This window comes from Cydia pomonella, chromosome 1 (genome assembly GCF_033807575.1).
Source record: "Cydia pomonella isolate Wapato2018A chromosome 1, ilCydPomo1, whole genome shotgun sequence".
Classification (NCBI taxonomy): domain Eukaryota; kingdom Metazoa; phylum Arthropoda; class Insecta; order Lepidoptera; family Tortricidae; genus Cydia; species Cydia pomonella.
Genome location: NC_084703.1, coordinates 8,365,983 through 8,383,824, shown reverse-complemented (window position 1 = coordinate 8,383,824; position 17,842 = coordinate 8,365,983). Strand labels below are relative to the sequence as shown.

Genomic DNA, 17,842 nt, shown 5'->3' with positions numbered 1-17,842 from the left:
ATTATAAGAATCTTTACCAGGGCAATATCGTTGGTTTAAATATTTGATCATATTTATAAGTTCACAATGAACGAGTAAAGTAATTATTTAGGTGGTTAATGTACTTATTAATTACTGAAATATCTACCTGCTGTGCGAATTAAGGTGTTATATTCTAAAAAAATACCGATTTAGAATCATAACTGCACATTATTCATAAATTTAACAAATAACATAATTTAAACAAAAGTATAAATATAGATACATCTAAGTATTAAGTAGTTTTGATTATTTGTTTCATAAATATATAGACAGTAGTTATGGCCCCGGACTGAATATACTTATAATCATGACTTTTGTTATGCCTTACCATGCTTTACTGCCGTAATAGCCATTGGAAAACTTTTTTAATTTATTTATCTATAAAATAATTATATAACCTATGCCATATTCTCGCGTAATTAATGCCAAATTCACACTGGTTTTAAATCGCTGTTACGGTTATTATGCGTGGTGATCGTCACATTTTCCTATCAAAATAAAAGTTGAAAACTCACCGATTACCGACGGTCGGTGCAACCGGCCCTAAGGTAATATTTTTAGAGGTTCAGTACCCTAAAGGGCCTTGACTCCCGCTAAGTACTTATAAGCATACTGATCACTTAATACTAATTGCCACGCGAGAGCTGTGTCGGTTCTGGGCTGCGCTGACCGTTTTCGTCTGGTTGTAGCCGCCCGTCAGCAGCCGGGAGAGGCGCTTCGATCCGGTTCATCACACGCCACCAAGCGACCACGTAGTAAGTAACAAACTACTGTTTGACACAGTTATGTTACTTTCTGATAGGTGGAAATCTAATTCAATAGAATACTTTAAATCAAGCCAAGTGACCATCGTGTATTGAAATTATGATGTGACTTTTCATTTGCATCTGTCATCCCAATATATTTTACCTCGTAGTAAATGAGTACTTCATTTTTACTTTTCGATGACATTTATTGATATAGGATTATCATCTTGGCTACGGCCCCGCAGGCTTTACCAGAGTAAAATTTTAATAAGATTTATTAATCTCTCTTAATTGAGAACTAATTAATTGAGAAAAAGTCACAGAACAGTCAATAATCGTCTGATTACTTGGCTTTACATGATCAAAATTATTGTTTTTTATTTGGTGGTTTAACGTAACTTTCACTAAGTTATTTTTGTTACATTTTAAGGTCCTATCCTTAAATATTAATTGTATTAGATTTTCACCTGTATTGCCTTATTGATGACAATAATAAGATTAGATAACCACGAAGAAAAACTACAATTACTCGCATTCTAAATAACATTAACAAAACTATCAATTTGTGTGACATTTACGACGAGGTTGATGCAATTTAGTGCTTAACAAAGTCATTTTTCCTTATTTCTTTGCGTTTCATCTTTAAGTAATCGATAGAGTATTTAATTAGATTAAGTAATTATTTCAAGGAAAATACTGTTACTATGTGGGTATGTATTACTAAGCTTGATCGATTAGCAAAATGTAAAATTAAAACGTTCCTTTATTTTTACATTATTTTTTATACTATTTCTATAAAATACGAATGGTTAAAATAATAATTTAGATTTTCTGTTTTTTATTTAATCGTACCGTAATGTGAAAGTGACAAAAAATGGCACTGCAATATTAAAAAAACATGTAATATGTCAAATCCAAAGAAACAAAAACCACACAGAGTAGACTTTTTCGGGTTCCCGTCCTGACGACTGTAGCAACAATTTTTCATCTGTGGGGTTTAACCCCATTAAGAACGTACATAAGCATAATGACCCTCGGCATAAAACCTACAATGCACTCAATTAGGTGTCTTCAAACCTGATTTACGATTTCGTGCCTACGATAACAATGTTGACATCATACGACACGATAGAACCTCATCGTAGGATTTATGATCATTCGACGTAGGTAGTATTATAGCCACCCGTATCATAATGTTACATTTATTTACGACCACTATGTACCTAATGTAGGTATACGTCAGTATACTAATAAAACCTATTTACATCTACAAATATAATAATTGTGAAATCTAGTTATTTTCGGTTCCGTTCAGCACGTGTACCTACGATCCGCGGCAACTTTTCAATAATTATATAGATCAGTTTTTTCTTGGTCAACCATCTTGAAACTTAAAAGTTACTTTAAGTATTATTAGCATCATAAAAAATTTAAGAGTCTTGGCGGTAAAGCAATCTCCAGGTATTTCTTTCCTTGGCCTTTTCCTTGACAGCCTAATACGACACGACGTTACTCCTTCACTTGGTTCATGTATGTCCTTCTTGGCTTTCCTTCGACTTTCCCATCTATGATGGTCGTGATGAAGTCGTCGTGTCGTTACAGGTGTCCCAACATGTTTCCTCTTCTCTACTTTCAATGGTTATTAATAGGCACCGCTTTCCGTCATAGTTATTTATTAATTGTGTTTTCGGAAAGAGATAGTTATTATTGCAACAAAACAAAAACATCTACAAAATTTCAAGGACAATTGAAAAAACAAGTGATATAAAAATAAACAATAGAACAACCATTGTTAATATAACATTTTTATAATAACCACTGTCATCATAATTTTATAGATTTTTTAAAGATTTTTGACACAATTTTTTTTATATATATATATATATAATTTTATTGTGCTATTTGTCGATGTATTGTCACAGCCTTGTGTCAATTACGAACACCGGCATATGAACTTTTATGATATAGACTATATAAATTTTCATGTTTTCCCAATAATTGGCTTTATCTTCAACGTAGTAAAGTCTAAGATAGAAGCAAACGTGTTATGCAAATAAGCTTTTTTGAGAAGAGATTTTCAACTAAGAGTAGTACCCCCAGCTCGCCACAATGGGCCATTGTTACGTGTCATTGTGTTGCTGTTAGGTTTCCCGATACAGCCACTAAACTGTCGTTCAAAACGGTGATAATTGATGATTAGTAGTTTCTTTCTCTTTCAATATCTGGACATTATAACACCAACGAAGACACTCTGAACACCTAAATAAATATTACATTAATATACTTATCACAGATGGAAATTTATAGGTGAGTATGAAGTTACTGGGTTTTCTTTTCATTCAAGAAGATGTTAAGTGTGTGTACTATAATTGAGGTAGCTGGCGTAGACAGAACATAATTTAGTTAGATCGTTCAGTAGCTTTATGTGTGGCTTTATATGTCACGTGCGAGTTGCGGGCGATTAGAATGATTTTGTGTGGAGATAAAAAATATGAATTAGTGTTGTAAAATCGAATTTTGTTGCCGAAACTTAATACATCAGAATCTTTGGTTACTCGGGGTATGTACAGTCACGCGTCAAAATATCGATACGGACAAAGTACCAAAAATATGTATACACTTTCAAGGTCGCGTATACATATTTTTGACACGGTTGTCCGTATCTATATTATTAGATGTGACAGTACCTGTACGAACGTGACGGATGTTTAACCATGGCGACAGACGGCATATGTCAGACGTTTGTTTGGTATTATTTATTATAATGATTGCCAAACGTTTATTACGGATTGTAGAAAAAGAGGCTTGCTAAGGGCTAGTTGCACCAGCCACAACAGATTGAATGATCGTCACTGATCAGCAGTAAACTTTGTATAAAAATATATACTAATGATCATAACAAAAAGACGAACGTATTAACAACGTCAAATCCTTACGAAAAATCCTCAAAATTTACCCAAAGATTTTATACTGGCATGTCAATTTGCTATTCCATTGTGTAGGTAATATTTCTACAATAAATACACCGTTAATGCATCTACTACTATCCATTGCAAAAATCCGTGTCAAAAATATGTATACACTTTCAAGGTCGTGTATACATATTTTTGTCACGGTTGTCCGTATCTATATTATTAGATGTGACAGTACCTGTACGAACGTGACGGATGTTTAACCATGGCGACAGACGGCATATGCCTACTTAAATGGATAAATCCAACAATGCGACTTCGAATTACGATACATGTTTTGACTTTAGGCCTCTGCTACCTTTGTACCTACACATTTGCCTATTGAAGTGATTATAGAATTCATATTACCAAGATATCATTCGGTCTGGAAAAAATCCTATGTTGATGCTACAGCGTGCGTTGTGATCGATTTATCAGAGATAAAAAATTAGCTATGTGCGCGGAAGTGGCGTCCGCTTTATAGTTAGTGGTAAGAGGGAGCTTAGCCGAGATGACAAACGCTCCTGGAAAATGCTTATCGAAACTTACATAATATATGGAAATAGCCACGTGACTTCTCGTAGCTCCCGTCATCCCGATTGTTTCTTTTCGTTTGGCGTTTAGCGTCACTGTCATCATCAGGACCACTGAATAGAATACATTTATTTTTTGATAGTTAAAATAGTATGTCACGCTTTTAGTCACCGTCCCCCTACAACGCAATTAGTTCGTAGCTAAAAATCTTTCTATAAATGTATATAGTATCTGTCTGTGCGTGCATCAGATGACACAGTTCCATCAGTCTCACTAGGTCTGCAGGAAAAGTCATCATGTCAAGTATGGACTAGTTATCCTCGGCGAAAAACGTGGCAAAAAACTGAGCGCGAGATTCCACTTACATTTACTACAATACAACTTACGGTGATGGAATAATAGTTATAATCGCATGGCGATTACGCGATTCTACAAGTCGTTGTCACGGTCTTACTGACTTCTAATGGATAGTAGTAGATGCTTTAACGGTGTATTTATTGTAGAAATATTACCTACACAATGGAATAGCAAATTGACATGCCAGTATAAAATCTTTGGGTAGATTTTGAGGATTTTTCGTAACATTACGAAGTGTACAAAGACGTTTGACGTTGTTAATACGTTCGTCTTTTTGTTATGATCATTAGTATATATTTTTATACAAAGTTTACTGCTGATCAGTGACGATCATTCAATCTGTTGTGGCTGGTGCAACTAGCCCTTAGCAAGCCTCTTTTTCTACAGTCCGTAATAAACGTTTGGCAATCATTATAATAAATAATACCAAACAAACGTCTGACAGTAAGCAAACATATGGACGAGCGTATGTAATCACTGCGTCGGCAGGTTAATGTTACGAATATACGAATTCACGATGCAGGTATCTCATCCGCAGAGATCTCTGGCAACCTTACTTGCCATTAGGAACACGTCACTAATATCAACAACAGAGTAAGGCTCGCAGAACAACGCAGGTCTTCTTCTTCTTCCTCGCGTTGTCCCGGCATTTTTGCCACGGCTCATGGGAGCCTGGGGTCCGCTTGACAACTAATCCCAAGATTTGGCGTACGCACTAGTTTTTACGAAAGCGACTGCCATCTGACCTTCCAACCCAGAGGGTAAAATTAGGCCTTGTTGGGATTAGTCCGGTTTCCTCACGATGTTTTCCTTCACCGAAAAGCGACTGGTAAATATCAAATAACATTTCGTACATAAGTTCCGAAAAACTCATTGGTACGAGCCGGGGTTTGAACCCGCGACCTCCGGATTGCAAGTCGCACGCTCTTACCGCTAGGCCACCAGCGCTTCGAAAGCAGGTCTTAATAAGAAAAAATATAAATCCCAAAACATATTTTTCAAAAACTTGTGTACGGTGGTTATGGCCGACGCGCGTTTAGTTAGCCACAGCATCCAGCGCGCGTTCTTCGAATCGTGAGAGTCAAGAGCAAAAAACGCTTATATTTAGCGATCGCGTGTGCCTCGGAAATTGCGGTGATTAAAAAAAAACAATAGTACTTACCGCGGGGCAACAGGTCATACACGTAATTGACTATAGGGCTGACGCGTAATTGTCTCGTTGATCGATGATGAGTGTTTTTAATGTCTTTCTTCCTGGATTGTGGTATTAATTCGTTAGCATTTAATAATAAAAAGCTGGATATAAGATTATTAGCATTTCAATTACTTATTAATGCAGATGAAGCTGCAGAGCGATGTAAGTATAAGCTACTCGTATGTATCCGTGCGCTTGTTCCTATTACCGTTTTTATTGGTACATTTATTGTTATCAACCGATCTGTGACTAACACAATCATAACAGTTACACACTAATTTAACAATGGCATCTCCCAAAGTATAGGTACAGTATTAGCTCGTTATAATAATATATGGCTTCATATGCATAAGGTTCTCATTAAGGACCCTTCTCTGTGGTAAGCCACATATATTAGTTGAAATTTGCGATTTCGTTGAATTTTTGGTGACCAGAGCAGCTATGGTAAACATTCTTTAACATGGATAAGATGCCATGACCATCAGCATCACTACAACTTATGCATCTTACTTACTTTTAGAAATGGTAAAATTTATACTCGTAAGTAAATGAGTTTAAATGACTATTTTCAAAACAAAAGACGAGCCCGCAGAAGTATTTAATTTTTTGTATAGTAGATGTAGGTACTGTAGTACTGGCAGGCGATAATTCGAAAGCCACAGGATATGTCTGTTTGATTTGCTAAGATGTTGGCAACTGTCCAAACAAAGAACCACAGAGGACGCGTGAGTTGCAGGAGTGTGGGCACACGCAAGTTTTCCTTTTCAATTCGCTTCTGCAACTGTACATTTGTTCAACAACAATGTAACAGAAGTCAAGTACAGGAAGCAAATAAAGCCTTTGATTTCAGACAAAGGAAAACCAAGCCGCTTAAAGTAGTTACTTATACTTGAGAGTTGAACTCGGGTGCCACGTGTTTTTATTAGTGAAATAAATTATCAAATCGTAGCGCTTGACAATCTAGGGCAGTTTAACACGAACTATATTACTTGTTAATTTTCCGGTTATAATATTTCAATATTTTTAAAAATACTTAATTAATTTTATTTATTCGGTTAGCTGATAGTCCTTTGTCTATGGGCAAACTGAAGTGACTAGGCTAGCACAACCACAAAGAACATATTTCAGGAAAAGTCCCGTCCCTTAAAAAGTTGTGTATTAACGCACCGATGCCGTATGTATAGATATCCTCTATGATGCATTTTGGGCTTCTTAGTGTACAAAGTAACAAGTGACACGACCTACCCTCTTTGCGATTGGCAGCGGAAAACCAATAGAAGTGTATCGTAAATTAGGATTGGTAATAAGAGGGTCTTTGATATTCATTTGGTTACAGGTTGTCTTCCAAGAAATCGTTTTCCTCGTTCATTTAATCAATTGTAAGCACTTGTACGGTCTTGTCACTTTGGATTTCCGTTCACTCGACGGAATTTCCAGGCAGAATACTTATTAGACCAGGTTCTCTAGAATTGCATAATAATTAACCACAGTTTGAATCCTGATCCCTGTAGATAGTGGTGTTCCTAGACATCAAGAAATCAGAGGGTGCCAGGCTGAAAAGTGGTGCCGTGCCATCCAACCAACCAACATTTAATTTTAAATTTTGTTAAATAAGATAAGGTTCGAATTTCAAAAACTAAATTAAGTACTTAAAGTTACTAGGACTTAGGAAGTTAAGTCGGATTTGTAAACAAGGTGTGATTTTGTCGAAGGCGAATGTATGAGAATGGTAAAAGGGAAATTCATGGGGGCGTCGGGTTTCTTGAAGTCTATAGGAAAACCACTACGAGGATCACAAACTTCGGTCTAATAATTATGATAATAGATTTATGTTTGTCAGTTCCTTAAAATCTTTCTATTTTTCCTTATATTCAGAACTAGAAAGACTTAACTAACGGTTGAGGGCGCAGTCACTGTAAATTTTCTTGATAAAATTAGTAAGTTTATAGTCGCATAACTGCCGTGATTAAAACGTGACGATTGAAAGGTATTGTGCATGAGACCTTAGAGTGGTAAGAGTCCAAAGCCTCTCATCCACGCTTACACTCAGTCGGACCGCACGTTTGCTTGCACCGTTATGGTACAAAAAAATATTATATAGGTATATACACATTTAGAATGAGACGCGTAAAATTGTGGCGAAGGTAACAGCTATCTAAATAGACACGTCATGACCCCTTTGTTGGCTTCAATAGGAGCCATTGTCACGAACATTCAACACTGTTGCATGATATTTGAATTAAACAACTGTCAGTACGAAATCTGTCGTATAAATGTGCAACAGATTTTTACGTAATAGTCTATACAGCTAGGTAAATTACTAAATTGTACCTACCTATCGTATGCGATTCCCACCAACTGGGCGTAGATGGGAGCGCGTTATAGCCAATTCAAAGAAAACTTAAAGGTTATCATGTATAAGTACACTTGTAAGTGAAGTAGTATGGTAGTATTAATAGTTTAACCTTTTCCACGGGCAGAGACAGTGAAATGAAAAGCCAGAGGGAGTACAAAGATATACCATCCTACGAAAAAGCTAAATTTATTGTCGGTAAATCAAAAATGTATGCATAAGTAATATACATAAAAGAGTAAGATGAATTAACTCTGAACAGCCCCCTACCTACCCCTTATCACAAGTCACAGTATGATTTTTAACATTCTATTAAGAAAAAAACATTCAATACCTTTAAAGTTTACTTTGTTATGCTTACTTATTTTACTCTATGTTAATATTAAGCGAGGTGATCTGAAGTGCAGAGGTCAATTGAGTCGAGATAAATATTATTATTCTCATAATATCTATACGCATAATCATAAAAAGAACCTTTTTCTTAACATTAAAAGTATTGGATATCTGACGTGACGTCACTCAAACATGTTTGTGTTATTTTTATGAATATAATATAAGAACAATCATATTTGACCCGGTTTAAGCCGACAAGAACCAGTACACTTGACCAGGAAATTCCCTCCAACATGTTAGAGCAAGAATTAATCAAGGAGTGTCGTGCTATACCATCAATGAAATACCGACACCGCGTGTTAATAGCTTGATTCATTGATATTAAAATTGTTATGGTTTGTAGGCGAAAAAGGTTCGACAAACTATAGGAAGAAGGCAAAATGGGCTCTGAGTTTGCATTTATGAAATTGAAAAACAAGGCCACTTCTTTATTATTTTTAATATTAATAACTTTGTATTTTACTTTTATATCTACATCGCAAACCCTTAACGTAAGAAGGAACATTAGTTCCTTCAGCAACGAGGAGCTACTAATAGCGAAAGCGAATAGAATCAATATCAGGTTTTTTTTTGGTTTGGGCTGGATAGAATGAAAAAACTTCACCTGATATGAGCCCCTGCGCATGCCAAAAATCAATTTACTTTTAAAATATTAATATTAATACTATTATTTATGTACTAATAAAAACTCTATAAAGAACAAGACAACAACCTGTATGTAAAACACAAAACGTGATACCAAACTGCATAAGATACCTAAGTGATATCTCGCGTCGATTACAAATTACTTAATATCAAATCATGTCCCGACATGTTACATTGTTTTATTTATACTTTCTATGCCATGCCACTGACCTACCCAAACGAGTAATCTAATTCTGCCAATTCATAAAGAAACATCAGCGTAATTCGATTGGTCAAGTGTACAATTTTCCACGTGCATTGATCGCGGCGAGGCTTTAATCAAGAGATCATTGTGTCCAAACAATAATCGGTGATAGACGTCTAGGGCAAGTTACTCTTGGATAAACCTATATCTTTCGCCTCGATACTTTTATGCGTACCCATAGACTAGTTAACATTGTTAATTGATCAGCTTTACCCAGTGTATATTTGAAAGTGAATTAAATTTACTTATTTTGAAAGAAACAGATATTATAATTAAGGTACATTATGAGTTTTATGGAACTGTGCTATTTGATAGCAATAAACGTGTAAACATTTTTCATATCATATTACCTATACAGGAATAAGTTTGTTTGTTATAAATTACAAAGTATACCACCTACTATAAGAAGCAGTAACAAAATAGGTAATAAATTACCTATCGTTAGTAAAACGGGCTAGCTATTAAACATAAGTTCATTCCTTCTTATAAAAAATGTACGATTAAGAAAAAAATGCCATAGGTAAACATATTTGAAAAAAAAAAAAAAAATATTATAGGACATTATTACACAAATTGACTAAGTCCCACAGTAAGCTCAATAAGTCTTGTATTGAGGGTACTTAGACAACGATATATATAATATATAAATACTTAAATACATAGAAAACACCCATGACTCAGGAACAAATATCCATGCTCATCACACGAATAAATGCCCTTACCAGGATTTGAACCCGGGACCATCAGCTTCGTAGGCAGGGTCACTACCCACTAGGCCAAACCGGTCGTCAAAATTAAATATTTGGTTCGTAATTTCGCCTCTTTCATTGGTTTTAATATTAAAAACATTTTTTTTGCATTAATTATCACAAAAAGCGTATCCAACATAGATAAACGTGTCTTCTTAAATGTTACGATGTATTGTGGCCGCGGGGCCGAGTGGCTGACCTCTCGCGCATGTCTCGTGGTAATGGAAAGAGTTGCACTGCGTGCGTTCTTTAAGGGCCCTCACCGGTTAGCACCGGTTTGCACCGGATCGCCATTATCGCCTCATGCCCGAGCAAATCCATTCCGGTTTTAAAATACAAATTGTAACGAAGAAAGTGTCTTTGCATTCCAACGACGTGATATATTTCGGAAAGTTTTAACAATGAATGTAGGCACTCTCTTCAATGCAGCTGATTGTTTTCTTTTTGATTAATCTTAATTCTGCTTGCGCTACTTAGAGCCGGTCTTTAATATTCAACCTAGATTGACAATGACGTCATTTTCCAAATGATGTTTCAATTGTCTGTTCAGTGTACCTATATTTTTTTTTTATTCCGTAGACTAAAATGACAGTTCATGAGGTACTAAGAAATGTCATGTCTCACATTTGAAACGTTATTTTAGTCTACGGAATAAAAAAAACAGACCTATAGTGTTTGAAGTTAGTCTATATGTGTATACCTTGTTGTTTATGTCACTAACATTTAGAAATGGGACAATGCTTCAGGAATTATTTATTTAAGTAAGTTGAATAGAAAGTCTCCGGCTTTTGTCTTAGTGCCTTAATCTTGAATAAAACTCGAAATATATATAGGTATATATTACATAAATATAGGCAGGCGTTTGACCACGATCTCACCTGATGGTGAGTGAGTTACTATTCATAACTGAAATAGCATCGTCAACTAGCATGGTATATTCTGTAGGGTATTTGACGAGCCTTTCTAGTTTGAAAATGAAATGTGAAAATGGAAAAATATTTATTTGGATAAATATTTCAATTTGACGATACGGTTAATGGAATCTCTTAGTAAGTATATCCTACAGGCCAATTCTAATAATATAATGTAATACTGATCTAACATGGATCTAATATCATTCCAATATAAGATGTTTCCAATCTCATTTAAGGCCACTTGCACCAATAGTGACCCGGGTTAACAGTTTAACCAGTTAACCCCTGGTTAGTGGGATGGTGCAAGTGGCCCTTAGAGGACCTGCTGAATTGCGCATTATCTCAACCTTCAACCAAAAACGTCACTTTTGACACGACAGATCAGTATCAGGTCAGTATCATATTGGAATGAGATTAAATAAGTAAAACTCGAATTGGCCTGCTAGTATAGTTTATTGTGTTTATCAATTGGTTTAGCAGTAAATGTAAATGACAAACTTACAAAATTTAACACACCTAAATACGTTGGCAAGTTACCTAATAAGTTGTATATATTTGTGTGTTAAGAATGTAAATACTGATTTATTTCCGTAGGTATAAAATTATTCAAAGATTGATTTTAAAAATATTTAAACCATCGAAGTTTCTATATTGGCTCTGAGTTGAGAGATACTATTAATTATGTAGCAGCAGGACGTCGTAAGCTTAATCTGGACTAGGTGCGTAGCCAATATATTCGCTCCGTAGTGAACGAAAGGCAACTGTCACTGTCGCACTAAAATGGAAGAGAGATAAAGAGAGATGACTACGCTACGCTACGGAGCGTTAACGATTTGCACGTTGGGTAAGCACCCTGATACGCGAATCAATTAAACCAAGTGCAGTATAAATAGCGACTCGTTAGGCGAGCTCGCTCGTTTGGTCCGAGTGATTATGCCCATAAAATAGCCTTCTATTAATAGGTTTAACTTTTACTGTCTTCAATGAAGTTTATTTCAACTTTTTTTACCACTACTTTTAAAACTCAAAATCGTCTAAAGCATGTCGGTCCATGCTCAGTGAAGGCTTCCGTGGCAACCCGTGGCAATAGGCTGCATTGAACCCCCGGGCTATTAGTAGATTTCATTTCATGTGGGTACATAATAAGCAAAAGTTACTTACTCCGCCTTCGCAGCACGTATTTATATAGATATTTTAGCGATTATTTCCGATAATATACAATTTTATAAATAAAATATTGAACCACACCATAATAGGGTTGAAGCAAAAAAATGTCATTACACTTTACGTATACCTTCTAATACTTCGTCTTCGATTTTAACTTGTTTTAATTTTACCTTTTTGTTGGAGTGAATAATTTATATAGGTACTCATGCTTAATTGCAGCTATGACCAATTGGCCAGTGGCTAAGCTGCGGATGGACAGAGAGAAAGACATACAGACAGACAAATGGACATAAAAATTTACACACACCCTATCATCATTGGCACAAGCGAGCCAAGATAAAGCTGACTAGATAACTATTATGAAGGTTCATTTGACATCGTATGCCATAATACTTATTAGCCTTATTGGCTCTAAGGGCACGACCACGCATAACGACCGCACCTAAGTGAAATAAGAAAACCACATGCACCTAGAAATTTATTGCCCGAGAAAACCGTAAACAATTGAATGAATCTTCTACTGTCACTTGCGGTATTTATAAGGCAGTAAGCAAGTCTGTATATTGTAACAAATAATCATGTTGCACTCAACATGGCACACGATAGTGTCAAATAAGCGTTAAATATTGTAACTGCACTAAGTGCAAAAGTTTCGAAGTACGACTTTCATAATATAACAGCAATAGCATTTCTATCTAGTCAATAAAAACTATAGTGAGTACCGAAATATTAACAACTACGTGTCTATTTACAATGAACTATCATAATTCTAATTGTGTTTATATAAGCAGCAATAATCTTGCACTAATACATACTAATAAACAATAGTCAGCTTAAAACTCTCTAGTTAAATTTGCAACTCAAGCGGCGAGGCGCTTATGGTCGATTTTCGGTCATGAATTTATTTTCGACTTACTGCTTTCCAATTCCAAAAGCGTACCGATTTCGTGACTTAGTATTCGCGTACAATTATGTTTCCGATACCTAATAAGACGGGGAATTCGCAATGCGTCCTCGACCCGTAATTGTGGTCTTGGTGACGGTCGGACACAACAGCGCGAATTCTATGTCGGCAAACATTTGTGAAGTGCTAAGTGCATATGATCGCAGATCGTGAGAGGCATTCTAGTTTAAGGTGGATCTGCTTTTACGAATTCCATACAACATTCTTGACACATTTTCTTATGTTATCATATTATATAGGTTTTTAGCACTTAAATCCCTAATAGATTCGCACGAAAATTGTTTTTTTATTATAATATAGTATTTGGTGAAATTACGACATACGAGTATATCAAGACAGACCGAAGTGAAATAAAAACGTGATTTTAGAAAAGATATATTAAAATTTATCGACAATAATGAAGTTAATTACGCAAATAAATATTTCATAACACGTGACCACTCACAGATATAATATATAAGGAAAAAAGTGCGTGAAACTACGTGGAAAATATCTTATACATGGTTTTTCTAAAGTAGAAGGAAAACTCGATAAAAAATCATGAATATAATACTTGATCGTAATCTACATAATCTGCAAATATATTGTCTCCACGGTAAATAAAAACGAATATGAACTACATTACACTAAGAGTTAATCTAGTCTTGATTCTTAAAACTAGTGGTTTTGAAGTCCGAGAGGTAAACGAACTTTAAGAATATGAGAATCTATGTCTCGTTCCCTGAGTCGACGGAGCCTCGCTATGCTAGGCTACGCGGGGCTCCTATTTCTGGATAAGTAGTTTGCCCTTTGGTCATTTGAAGCAACCTAACGAACCTATATATCCTACCTATCTATTGGGTTAATGTGACTACTGTCAAAACATTACACAGGAACATTACGATCTGCCTGATCTTAAGATCGGCCGCCGACATAGATACCACTTTTAAATTGAACTCCTCGCTCGCTACTGCCCGCTGTGACGTACATAGGTATTGCTAATAAAATTCAAGATGAGTTGTAGATCAAAAGTCCGAAGTCACGGGCTAATTAATATATTTAACGCACGTGACCAGATATTTATCGCAAACAATTAGTTTTATAGCAAACAAGCGTATTTAAATACAATAAACATGTCATCAACTATCATTATATAAGTAATAAACAAATCCTATTATTTACATAATTGCGGAACACTGGCCACGTACATACTGTGCAGACACAGTAAAGTATATAGCAATCACGTGTAGATATAGATACTGTTAGTTAATAGCTATCCCAATAACGTACAGTTGACACTGATATATAAGTTTTCCACTTCAGTAATATCTGACTAAAGTCTAAATAAACACAGACACTATGAAAGAAGCTTTAACTTGTACTTACTTGATAATGTTATTCAATACTTTCCCTACAAATAATGGTAATAATTAGGAATGTATAGAAGATTGTTAACCAAGGGATGAAAGCACGCATTTCTGATGAGATCTGCGAGTCAGAATGGGAGGGAGGCTTTCATCCGAGTTAAACACTCTACTTTTCATTTCAAATAGGTAAGAGGAAGGTAAAATTCATGTGTATTTTACAAAAAATGACTAAGTATATACTTGTATAGTATTTATGAGGGTAAGTTTCAATTAACAATCTAGGTAAATGATCGTTATTTATGGACTCGCGAGTTAAATATCAAATCCATTTAAAACCTAGTTATTGCTAATCGTAAAAAATAATAAATAAAAACGTACCGCGAAAGTAAAACTCCCTAGAGCCGAAAAGTGTGTTTCAACCCGCTTAATACATAAACGATGCGCCACTTTCGACGCATGAGAAACGAAAAACAGTTATTTTATTTGAGAAACCTATTAACCCTAACACATACTTCTGAACACTTATAAAAAAAAATTGGTACACATTTTATTCAAGAAACCACATACGGTGTAAGTACATGATATTTGTTAAGATCATTGATTTGATGATTGATTGTCAAGAGCAACGATAAGAAATTGTATGTAGGTACTCATACAAACATAATTTTATTAACATGCAGAGCAGCATTCAAACAAACGTTTCAACAACAAGCTGTTGGCTTTTGCGAAATTTCGAACTAGGGTCTGAGCACATATACGAACGCTACCGCTTATGTTTTCCAGCATTCATGGAGGATTACTTGTCATGCTTGCAAATTGTTACATACGACCATCACAATAATATTGAATGAGTTAGTGTTAACAGGTTCAGATTTGTGTATCAACGGTGAAGTACAAATAAGACTCATCGCATGGGGCGAAGTGTTAAGAGTGTAGCACCGATGGCCACAGAACTTTTTATTTTTAATGTACCTACTAATAAATTTTTCGTTTAACGAAGGAGACAGAAAAATCGTTATTTTGTTAATATTATATATATCTAAACTAAAACGAAACAATTGATTAAAAAAAATCGAAAGTTCACAAACTTTAACGCCACCTGATATACACATATATAGATGTGGCTAGAATATGTGCCCTGTACTCGCAGTGTCTCGCACCACGAGTTTTGCGCGGCCTTAAACGCTAGCGACTCCGTCCACTCAAACAGTGCATCTCGCTCCACCAATGAAAGAAATATAGGTACACAACATTGTAATGTCAACGATACATAAATTACATAATAGAAAAATGTAAAATAAAAAATAAAAATATTACATAGTCATTGGCAGTTCCATTATTTCATTATAAGTATTAAATTTTTGCAGCCAATATTCTAAGTTCCTTTTAAAGGATAGGTGAGACGGTGCATCTATTATGCTATCTGGGAGGCGATTGTATGTCGCGGGGCCCGTGGTGTACACCGACTGTTGTGATCTTCTGAGTTTGTGAAGCGGTGCTACTAGACGGTCTCAATGTGAATTACTTCGTAGATTATGTGAGGTTACTATGCCTTTACGTTTAAATTTGTTTATGTTTGTGTGAGTAAAGGTCGCGATTTGGAGAATAACTAAACTTGGTAGGGTTAAAATGCGCAAGTTTTTGAAGTGATCGCGGACTGATTCGTCACTACGTATACCTACGATGCCTCGCACTGTGCGCTTCTGCATACGAAAGGCACGGTCAAAATTCGATGCTCGGCCCCACAGCTCAGTGCCGTACGATAGTATCGAATGGACGGTGGCGAAGTAACACGATCTAACTGTATCTCTGCTATCTGTCAATGCAAGGCGTCGTAATGCATAGCATGCTCGGCCTAGTCGTGCACATACACCATCGATATGTTCCCGCCAAGAAAAAGAGCTGTCAAGTACAAATCCGAGGAGTTTAGTGGTCGTTACTTGTTCTATTTTTGTGCGCCCTGCGTGGATCTCCAGGTCAGCACTAGGGTGACCGTTTAGGCTAACGCGTAGAAAGCAGGTTTTTTCCGTATTAAGTGGTAGACAGTTTCGCGTAAACCAAACATGTAAGAGCCACTTCTAGTAATTGTTCGTCCGGTGCTGTGATCGCTACGGTCACATCGTCAGCGTACATATACGTCAGCGTAGATCGTTGAGCAGCACTGTAAACAGCGTATTAGATAAACAGGAGCCCTGTGGAACTTCCATTATGCTACATTGTTCCGCAGACCGTACTCTTCCTCGGTCTCCTACCACGGTTTGGGTTATGTTTCTCATGAAGGACACTAGTATGCTGAGCGCGGGTCCACAGAAGCCGTAGTGATCAAGCTTGGCCTCGACGAGACTGTGGTCCGCGGTGTCGAAGCCGCGCGAATGTCAATGGAAATGTGTTGTGAGTTAGTTTACGCAGTTGCAAGCGAATACATGACAGTGTCAAACTGATGCTAAGGATACTGAACTCCGCGGGGACGATGTATTTCGGCGTAACATCGCGAACTAAAGGTAATACTAAACTAAAGGTAATTGGTACAAACTTTGTTCATATGTCACGCCTACGTGCTGACAATGTCACTCATCATGTGTCAACATGTTCTTCAGCTGTGGCTGCGATGACGATGACAAATATTATACATTTCCTACACACATACACATACCTACACTCATATTTACACCCGTATACATATTTTACATATAAAGTAAAAATTTAGCCTTAAAGAGCCTTATATTATAATGACATCATATTTTAAAGTTCTAAATGCGCTTCCATTGAACAACATCTACGAAGTAAATTCGCTCGCCAGTTAACTCCTATACTTGACTTAATGGTCTTAATGCCACTTTGATCATTTTTATTTTGAAGGCGCTTCGTGTAAAATTATGAGGGCATATTAGAATTTAGGAAAAGAGTGGCGTGCTGACCCATTTCAAGGAAAACCAATGTATCATACTTGTTTACTGGTTTTGACAAAGAGAGAAAAATAATAATCTGTAATTTTCCGTAAACGAGATCATAAAGTATCAATAAACAACGCTTCATTTTGCAAAAATACCTTTGTAAGAACCCTACAAACCATTTAAACTTAATTTAATGATTATTCAAAGAACGTTATTTACCTATGTAGGCAAAGACAGCAATAAGGAAAACGACAAAAGAAATGATTGTGTAAATTCAAATGCGTTAACATTTGTTACATCTAAAGCATACACGATTTTCCCTAACATTACTATACAGAGAGGTTTTTTTATACACTACGTCGGTGGCAA

The 17,842-nt window shown here is 36.0% G+C and overlaps 1 protein-coding gene across 2 annotated transcripts in view; it reads left to right on the top strand.

Moving 5' to 3' along the window:
* The window catches only part of LOC133529021 (UNC93-like protein), a 127,727-nt gene that overhangs the window by 67,757 nt on the left and 42,128 nt on the right, over positions 1-17,842 (top strand). Inside the window, exon 2 of one of the 2 annotated variants that reach the window (XM_061866649.1) lies at positions 711-776. The exons of the other annotated variant lie outside the window; for it this stretch is intronic. The gene's annotated coding sequence lies outside the window, so the exon portion shown is untranslated. The remainder of the gene's footprint in view (positions 1-710; positions 777-17,842) is intronic. 2 annotated transcript variants of the gene reach the window in all.